This window comes from Nilaparvata lugens, chromosome 6 (assembly GCF_014356525.2).
Source record: "Nilaparvata lugens isolate BPH chromosome 6, ASM1435652v1, whole genome shotgun sequence".
Taxonomy (NCBI): Eukaryota; Metazoa; Arthropoda; class Insecta; order Hemiptera; family Delphacidae; genus Nilaparvata; species Nilaparvata lugens.
The window spans coordinates 25,389,764-25,400,696 of NC_052509.1; positions in this window are offsets into that span (position 1 = coordinate 25,389,764).

The window sequence follows — 10,933 nt, forward strand, 5'->3', positions numbered from 1 at the left end:
AGCAGAACCAAAGTTGATCAAATACTGTCATTATAACGTGGACCCCACTATAGAAATATTGATGAATAGTTTATGTTTGACGAATCTGATAAATCTGACTAATTCTCATGAGCATCTTGATTGATGAACTGAGTGTGGTTTCTCTTCAGATACCTTCAACAAAATACTGATGAGGATTCTAACATTGCTGAACATTTGATAAGAAATGATCACAAGTTGAGGGTCGAGAAAAATGTCGAGTTTTTGCATTTTAAATTCAAAATTTATTGTTTTCATGTTTTTTGGACTAGAATTTTATAAAAATTGTACACGTGAAATTACAACTATTTTTTTAAGGTAAGATGATCTATCTTTAGTAATCTATCCTTGTATATCTATCTTCAGATCTATCCTTATATTTTTTGATAGGTGACTGTGTCACCTATAAATATGAAAGAAAATTAGCACAAGTACTACCTTATTATTTTATCTACCAATGTTTTCACATTAGTGTCATTTGCTTTGTAGATAAATAAATGAAAATAATTTTTTCTACAACTGCGCGTAAAAAAAGAATCTACATACTAAATTCTTCTTGTAAAACAGCTTATTTCTGAGGAGAATCTACTTTTTTGCTCGCTAACCATCTGCGCATGCGCAGAGGAGTTTCTTTACGCTCGCTAATCAGCTGATGATAAGCAGCTCGCCAAAAGTAGGTCAGATCTTAACCTAAAAAGTCTGTAATTGTACGGTGTACCGGTTCTGCAGCCATGATGGATATCAGTGAAGATGGATTATTATTAACTCCGCCAGATATAAGTAAGTTTAACAGGTTTGGGCAGTTGTAGAAAAAATTTTGTATGTAATTCGGGCGTAATGCTTCTTTATCGCTCTTGCAAAATTATCGCACTCCGCTTCGCGTCGCGTGATAACTGTTTTGCGCGAGCGATAAAGTCGTGCATTACGCTCTTAATACATAAATAGCTATTTGATAACACTTTCTGCATTCTGGTGGACTTGAGAATATTCTGGAGGATGGACAAATAGCTAGAGTAACGAAGCTACTCCAAAGATTGAACGAGTTCAACCTGTTCAACCAATACAACATCATATATCTGGTATTATCATTAATTTATCAGTCATTTACTCTAGTATTTTCCTTCGCTATGCTTTTGTTACATTTCTGTATTAATTGATTTCGTATAATCAATTCCGTATTATGTAACTATTGATCGATATTTCAATGTTCTGTTTGCGGGTTGAATCGCCATTTTGTAACGTTTGTATGAACCGCCAATTGGGGAGGGGCTTGTCCAGGCCAATGACAGACGTTCACCTTGAAAGGTCACGGCTTTCACTAACAACAGTGCTCGACTGTTAGTATGAAATACTGCTGCTCTCCACTTTAGTTTTGATTTAGTTATTGATTTAGTTTAGTTACAACTGAAACAGTTTTCTCAATTTTAATAGATTTGTAGTTTGACAATTTCAATCTAAATTTCAATTTCAATGAAGTTTCATAAAGTAAGTTTCAATATGTGCCAGGATGGATATCAGTGGAGATGGATTATTATTAACTCCGCCAGATATAAGTAGTTTAACAGGTTTGGGCAGTTGTAGAAATTTTTTTTAATGTAATTCGGGCGTAATGCTTCTTTATCGCTCTTGCAAAATTATCGCACTCCGCTTCGCGTCGCGTGATAACTGTTTGCGCGAGCGATAAAGTCGTGCATTACGCTCTTAATACATAATAGCTATTTGATAACACTTTCTGCATTCTGGTGGACTTTAGAATATTCTGGAGGATGAACAAATAGCTAGAGTAACGAAGCTACTCCAAAGATTGAACGAGTTCAACCAATACAGCATCATATATCTAGTAATCATTAATTTATCAGTCATTTACTCTAGTATTTTCCTCCGCTATGCTTTTGTTACATTTCTGTATAATTGATTTCGTATAATCAATTCCGTATTATGTAACTATTCATCGATATTTCAATGTTCTGTTTGAGGTTTGAATGGCCATTTTGTAACGTCTGTATGAAACGCCAATTGGGGAGGGGCTTGTCTAGACCAATGACAGCCGTTCACGTTGAAAGGTCACGGCTTTCACTAACAACAGTGCTTGGCCGTTAGAATGGAATACTGCTGCTCTCTACTTTAGTTTTGATTTAGTTCTTTGATTTAGTTTAGTTACAACTGAAACAGTTTTCTCAATTTTAATAGATTTGTGGGTGACAATATGTGGTCTTTTAATCCAATATGGAACATGATTGGAACAGTGGAAGAGATAGAAAACCGGAAAAAATGTTATTCAAATTGATGAATCTGTAGCTTCCACTCTAGAGATTGAAAAATCCTCAGAAAAATATTCTTTCCCTTTGAAAATCAGTGAATTTATTTATTTATTTATTTATACATTAATAGATACATATCATTCCTTACTATGAATGATTGGGGAAGGAAAAACAGGCTTAAAGCCCAAAACTGTTCCTACCCAATTAAGATAGAAATTGTCCAAAAATAGGTTATGTTTACACTACACGTTTTTTGTCCAATTTTGAGTCCAAAATATTTATAAACTAGGAATTTAGAATTTAGGAATGTTGGAAACCAAATTGAATAATAATACTTCACTAAATCATCACTGATAACTGAAAAATACTGTATTAATAATTGAAAATTTTAAAACGCGAAAAGAAACTCAAACTTACTCCTAAAACAACAGCTGTCTCATATTGTTTTGGTATATAACTTGATGCTGGATCCGCCATTTTGAATTGCTTAGCCTTCAATCTCAAAACTTGATTGTTCGCCATAAGAAACTAGTTCAACGTGGAAGAATATCAACAAGAACTATAGTCATGAAAGCAAAGTACATACTGTCCAAAACAAGGGAAAATCGGCGCTCTTTTTGGAATACAGCAGTAGACTTTGTATCAGAACAAAATGTTCGATCATCAATGAGAAATATCTTGTGGAAATTATTCAGTAAACCAGTAAGAGATTCATTATTGGAACTCTTATTATTTATCAATTTATTTTCATTTATTACAATCCACAATTACAATATCAAATTAATAATTGAGAGAGAGTCAACAGGATAAACCCAGAACTGTTTCTCTCCCTAATTTTGATTAGAATAGTCCAAATTGGTTATGAAAACACTTTTATAAATATATTCTATGATTTGGAAGTTCTATTCTAAGTTATCCTTAGATAACGAATATATATATATATATATATATTATATATATATATATATATATATATATTAAGCGAAATGGCACTCACTCACTGACTGACTGACTGACTGACTCATTCACTCACTCACTCACTCGCAGAACTAAAATCTACCAGACCAAAAACGATCAAATTTGGTAGGTTTGTTCAGTTGGCCCTTTAGAGGCGCACTAAGAAATCCTTTGGCAATATTTTAACTCTAAGGGTGGTTTTTAAGGGTTTAAAGTTCGTATATTAGCATGTATATTCCTCTTATTCCAATCTCTCAATTATATTGAAAAATGTCCATACCATATGTTAATATAACCTATATCTAGAGAGAGTACCTCTTCGAAACAGTTGTTAACTGGTAACTAAATTAATAATTTGTCAGGTTTGCATTAAGTTGAGTTGACTTTGTTAGTTTGGCACCAAGTTGAAGATTGAAATGTATTTATCGCGGAAAATTTGATTGGGCACTGCTAATTCAATCAGAGCTATTCCTGGGAATATTATATCGCCTGATATGGTGAAGCGAGCCCGCTGATCTCATTTCTTACGGGGGTCCAGGGGGCTGAGCCACCTGGTTAGACGGATATGGCGGGCGAAGCGAGCCTGACGGCTAGTTTGATATAAAGTTTTATGACACACAACAAATCGTAAACAGCAGCTGAATGTGAGTCGGAACAGACTATAGCCTAATCCTTGATTGTGAGAAGAAGTAAGGGTTGAAAGTTCCCCAGTGAATTGGTTGAAATTTCTGTTAAGATGTTAACACGAATCATGGCATGATAACACGTTTCATAAACTCAGAAGTGAAAAAAATCTTACATGGGTAATTGAATATAAATAAAACTATAATGAAAAATCTGGTGTGGTACACTCACACAACTTTCCTTGCTCATATTTGAAACTACGATCAGACTTCTGTATATGTGTATATATGATTGTTTTCAGAGTAGGTACTCTTTCCTTTGTGTAAACTGTGAAATTCGATGATTTTTTTAGTCCTCATTTTTTAAAGTCGTCGAAACAGCTGTTCTACTGATGAAATAACTTGACTATGTGTTCTTTTATGAACTGCGCTACCTACCTACCTCATGCACGAGAAGGAGGTTACTAAGTCCATTTCTCAAGGGTGGGGTGGACCCCCATCAGTTCTCAGAACGGAGACTCATGCCAGTTGATAGAGCTGATAAATAACTATACAGGGTATGAATTTGAAAAAAATCGGTCGAGTTATTTTTGAGAAAATCGTGAAAAACATGGTTTTTTAGTAATTATCCGTCATTTTTCTCAAAAATATTACGGAGCTCCTGCAATTTTCCTAGAAATAAGACTCATGTCAGTTGATAGGCTTATAAATAGCTATCCATGGTATGAATTTGAAGAAAATCGTTAGAGCCGTTTTCGAGAAAATCGTGAAAAACATGGTTTTTTAGTAATATTATCCGCCATTTTTCTCAAGAAATTTACAGAGCTCCTAAATTTTCTCAGAAATGAACTCATTCCAGTTGATAGGGCTTATGAATAGGGCTTATTTATCCATGGTATAAATTTGAAGAAAATCATTGGAGCCGTCTTCGAGAAAACCGTGAAAAACATGTTTTTCAGTAGATCCCGCCATTTTTTCCGCCATCTTTGATTGATTTTCATTGAATTCTTATTGTCGGGTCCCCATGGTATAAGGACCTTAAGTTTAAAATTTCAAGTCAATCGGTTAATTAGGAATGGAGTTATCGTGTTCACAGACATGCACACATACACAGACACACACACACACACACACACACACACACACACACACACACACCACACACACCCACACACACACAGACCAACACCTAAAAATCATGTTTTTGGACTCAGGGGACCTTGAAACGTATAGAAAACTTGAAATTGGGGTATCTTAATTTTTTTGGAAAGCAATACTTTCCTTACCTATGGTAGTAGGGCAAGGAAAGTAAAAATCATACATGGTTAATTGAATATAAATTAAACTATAATGAAGAGAAACAATGGTCAATTTTGAAGTTTGTGAGTTCAGCGATAACTAGACTAATACTAGTTAATAGGCTGCACGAACATTTATCGTTATCTCTATCTCTGTTCAACGTATTGCACGATCGATTCCCATCCCAACTCAATCTCCACAAACCCAGAAATCCCTAGAAGATCGAATGATAGTTTTGTTCCAACTCAACCAATCAGAAACTACGCCGTCTTTCCGTTTCAAATATCAAAAGCAAACTCCCTTGGTTGATTCACTTCCTTCGGTCAGCATAACTTCAATGGGAAACATTCTGATGAAACTTTATCAGGAATGCCAAAAGTTCGAGTGAATCCTCTTGCATGTCACCTAATCTCTTCCCAGTATAAAATAAGAGAAATAGCAGCAGACCAAAGAATAAGAGAGAGTCTACTTCTCTCTACTACTTCCACCTTCTCTTCCACTCTTCACCTCATCACTCCGCTACACACTCTCCTCATTTTGTTACTGTCTCTCCCACTCTCTCTTCCTTTCGCTCTCTCGAAGGAATATTGTGTTTTATTTGTAGTTCATTTGTAATATATACATATAGGATTTTCTTTTCTTCTTCATCTTTTCTCCCTGTCCCCTTATTTTTCTCTATTCTCTCTTCCTCATGATCAGAGCGTTCCGCTATCTTACTTATATAATAGTTAAACTGTCATTTCCCAATCATCTACTAATTTTCCCCTCTTAATTGCATTAATAACCTTTTTTCAATTCAAGTTATGTTTTTATTGGGTTATCAATTTTCCCAGAATACTATTTTGTTTTCATTCATTTCCAATCATCTACTAATTTTTCTCTTCTTAATTGCATTAATAACTCTTTTTCAATTCAAGTTATTGGATTAAGTTATCAAATTTTTACAGAATACTATTTTGTTTTAATGATACTATCGTTTATTTTGTTTAATTATCTAGATATATATTTGTAATGCTGTTTTTGAGCAATGGGTCTGTCGAGACCTGGCACAGCAATCAATAATTAAATCAAATCTCTTTCTTGCTTTCTCACTCACACTTTCTTTCTCTCTGTCTCGCTCTTTTCCCCTTTTTCTCTTTCCAACTCTCTATTTCTATATCACTCTCTCTCCCTCTCTTTAATTAATGTTTTGGTAGAGAGTTAGTGGGGAGGATATTTTAATATTCTTTCCGAAGAATGGACATTGATATGCCTAAAGCTCCGCCAATTTATGCAGATGCATAACAATATAATTATCTATTGTTATTATTACAAATTACTTTTCCATATCATATACAGTTCAATAATTATTTTCTTAGTCTATATTATGTAAATTCATCTTTAATTTTGCTGTATTGTAAGCTATTGTATACAAGTGTATAAGCCAGTATATATTGTAATCTACATGAATAAAGTACTCAATCAATCAATCTCTTTTTTGGTAGAGAGTTAGTGGGAAGGATACTTCGAATATTCTCTCCGAAGAATGGACATTGATATGTCCAAGCTCCGCCAATTTATGTAGATGTATAACAATATTATCTATTTTATCTATAGTTATTACATTTTTTTTTCATATTATATACAGCTCAATAATTATTTTCTTAATTTATATTTTGTAAATTCATCCATAATTTTGCTGTATTGTAAGCTATTGTATATAAGTGTATAAGCCAGTATATATTGTAATCTACATAAATAAAGTACTCAATCAATCAATCTTATATTGTTTTATGATAATTATTATACTTTGTGGAATCTCTGTTTTTAGGGCTATTTTGTGTGCATGTGTGAGTGAATGGCAACTTGATTAGATCTTCATTTCTGATAAGTTTTCTTATAGGATTTATCTAGTGGAATTTGAAATATTGTTTTCAAATTGTATTGATAAATTAAGTTTAAAATTCTCTTCTATTATTTGTAATTGTATTTTGATTAAAAATTTTATTTATTTATATTAATCTTATGTAATCTATTTTTTTATTCTCATTTAATATCCATCTTATTTTGTAGAGGGTTGTGTGGCAGGGAGGACCAGGAGTCCTAACTCCGCCTAATAAAGGCATATAATCAATCGATTAATCAATCTGTCTCTCTCTCTCGAAGGTTGAGTGTCGAAGGAGAGGGCCGACTGCTCTCTAACAACACCCTCCTAGGTAAAAATAAAAGCAGCTATTCTATTCTATTCTATTCCATCAACCCTTCCTTCCTCTTTGTCTCACTTTTTTCCCTTTCTCTCTTTCCAACTCATCAATCAATTAATTTATTTCACAAACAAACATTATACAAAATAACAAAGGAAGATATAAAAATGTGAAATTTGAAAATGTAAAACTCTCTATTTCTGTACCTATCTCTCTCCCTCTCTAACTCTTTTTCTCTCACTCTCTCTTAGTCGGGAGGATATTTTAAATATTCTTTCCGAAGAATGGACATTGATATGTCCAAAGCTCCGCCAATTTATGTAGATGCATAACAATATTATTATCTACAGTTATTATATTACAATTGCTTTTTCATATCATATACAGTTCAATATTATTTTCTTAGTCTATATTATGTAAATCATCTACAATTTTGCTGTATTGTAAGCTATTGTATATAAGTGTATAAGCCAGTATATTGTAATCTACATAAATAAAGTACTCAATCAATCAATCTCTCTCACTCTTCCACTCTCTTCCTTCACCTCCTCCTCTCTGGGAAATACACTTTGTGTACTTTTAGAGCTTAGCAAAACTTTTTCTTCAGACACACAACATAAAAAGTTGGATTTTGAACTACTGGAAAGACAACGTTGGCAGGAAAATGTCGGAAATGTATTGAGAGAGTACATACTACACTGTATTTACTACAGTTGTTGGTATGTAATTCATTCTAAACTTTCAGCATTGATTAAATGTGAAGCATTGAGGTCTTATGAAAGAGCATGCTGCCAGTTTGAAGTAAATAACACTATAGAAATGTGGGAAATGTATTGAGAATAGTTATTTGTGCAACTAGTGCGCAAAGTGACAGTTTGCTGCACCGAAAGAAACGTTTACTTGAGTAAACTTACTGGTTTCTTGAGTGCAGCAGAGGAACTTTGCGCACGTATTTCACATTAAGTTTTTCCTACAGTTACAATTGAATATGAAAAGTGGGTAATTATGGGTAAAATTGCCTGAAATGCATCAAATGTTTTTCTGTGTAATTTTATTATTGATAAAAACCTTAATCCTAAAATCCTAAAGTCCTCGTTGTCCTCCATTATAATATATAATAGTAATAATTAGCGCGTTGTGCTTGGTTGCACCTCTGCTCACTATAGCAGCCACAGCAGTCACTGTTACCAACTTCATTTTGATTTTGCTGCACTGTTGCTCCATATAACCTACTAAGTATTTTGCGTTGCCATGTTGCAAATCTGGAGTGCAGAAAAAGTTTTCCCGCACTAGAGCGGAAAAGTGATTCTTTGCGTTCTGTAATCAGTGCAGCAATGACCACTTTTCAACGTAACTGTAGGAAAAGTAAATACCACACTGTATTTACTGAAGCTGGTGGTATGTGATTCGTTCCATACTTTCAGCATAGGTCAAAAGGGGAGTATTGAAGTTTTCAACGAGGAATTCTGACAGTCCAGAGTAAATATCACTGAAGAAATGTAGGAAGTGTTTGGAGTATGTACCCTACATACATGTCGTACATAACGAACTTATTGTACATACTGCGCACAGGGGATCATTGACACAGTAAACGATTCCCATGAACCAGAACTGAGTAGGCTACTAACACTTTGGTTTTCACACGCGAGGTTTAAGGGTTTAAGGTTTTCTTGGGCGAGTTTATCTCTTTTTTCTCTATAACTTGCTCTATCTCCTCAGTTGATATTAACTGTTCCAGTTCTTTTTCTATATGTACTTTGTGAAGAGCATTTCCTGAATGTTGATCAATGTATGAATATAATGATATCAATATGATGAATATGAATATGGTCCTTCTCCTCCATCTACTATACTTCTTGCTCCTCAATATCCCCCTCTTCTTCTCTTCTTGCTTCCCGAACTTCTCCACCATCTCGTTCTCTTTGTCATTCTAATACACCTCTAATTCAAATCAATCATTTTTTTTTTGACAATTTCTAATTCTTTTTATTCACAAATCAAATTTATTTACTCAAAATCACACAAAATCTTAGATTACAAACTGAACGGACAGGTCGAAATGAAGATTTCAGCTTGCTAGCGTTCTTCTATGTTCACTTTCTTGATAAGAGCTAATCGTATTCATGTAAAAATTGGAAAAAAGTAACCTTTTTCAACTCCATTTCAGGTCAAAACATGTGAGAAATGGATTAAAATTCAAAAAATCTGATGTGGAACACTATTTTCCTTGCTAAAATATGCTCTTCATTTTATTATACTTTGGAACAATAAATACTGTATTAGTTCATAATAGCCTAAATAATAGCTTCCAGAACATTATTTTCAGACGTCGAAATTTTCCAATTTTATTGTTTAATTCTTATGTTCTTGTATGTCTGTATCTATTATATCCAGAGCAATGACTTCAAGGGCCGGTTTCCGAGCTAGGTATTTAGCTAAGTTCTTGACTTTAAACAGCTAGAGTCAGAAAATTGGCTTTCCGAAACGGGGCATAGTCGCAGTTTTTATGACAATCTTTATTTCTCATTTCTATAATTGGAAAAGTATTTCCTTGGTGGAATTAAATATTCCTAAATAATCCAAAATAGCTTAAACTACAATATTCTCTCTTTATTTTATTTCGTGTTCAATTCTCTAGTTTTTCGAAGCTTAATTTAAACGTGACTATGACAATGAATATACGCCTACTACCTCCGTAAACAAAGCCATAGTGCATTCTGGTGACGTCAGCACAGGTAGGCCTCCTACACCAATAAAAATTTGTTGATTTCAGCTCATCTATATCAGTAGTGGTGTTTTATTGGTGTAGGAGCCCTACCAGTGCTGACGTCACCAGAATGCACTATGGCTTTGTTTACGGAGGTAGTGCTACGCGCAGTTTCGGAAAACCAATTTTCTGACTCCAGCTGTTTCAAGTTTAGAACTTTGCTGAATCCCACTCTCGAAACCTGCCCTAATTGTTTTTATAATATTGTATAGCTGTCAAGTGACATAGATCTTCGAGGTTGAGTTTTTCATAGAGAAATTGAATATAATAAAAAATGGTTTCTATCGAATGAAATGTATGGAACATAGCGAATTTTCTTACCTGATAATTAGAAGGGTATTGAGCATACATGAGAGTAGTAAGGACCAATAGTAAAAGTCCTAACTCATAATTTTTCCTTTTCATTCTATCTTCACTGCGACTCATTCGTTTAACATTAACTTACTCCATATTTACTTTATTATTCACTATATACCTTTATACTTTAATTCACTCTCACTTCTACCTCCTCCCTTACCCCTTTTCTGTACGCACCTTTCTATCTTGCTCTACTTTCATTTCTCACTCCTACCTTCAACCCCCTCCCAAACATTGAACCACCAGTTTATCGATGGTTTGACGGCGAGTGTACCTATGGAACTGAGTTCAGAGATCTAAACTGAGATTCACTTCATACTGTCAGGATCCCTCATTTACAACCTCAACGTTTCCCATGCAATCAATACTGACAATCTAAACTTAAGTGAGATTCACTTCAAACTGTCACCATTCCTCATTTAATAACATCAATGCTCCCCATACAACCAATTCTGACAGTTTGAAGAG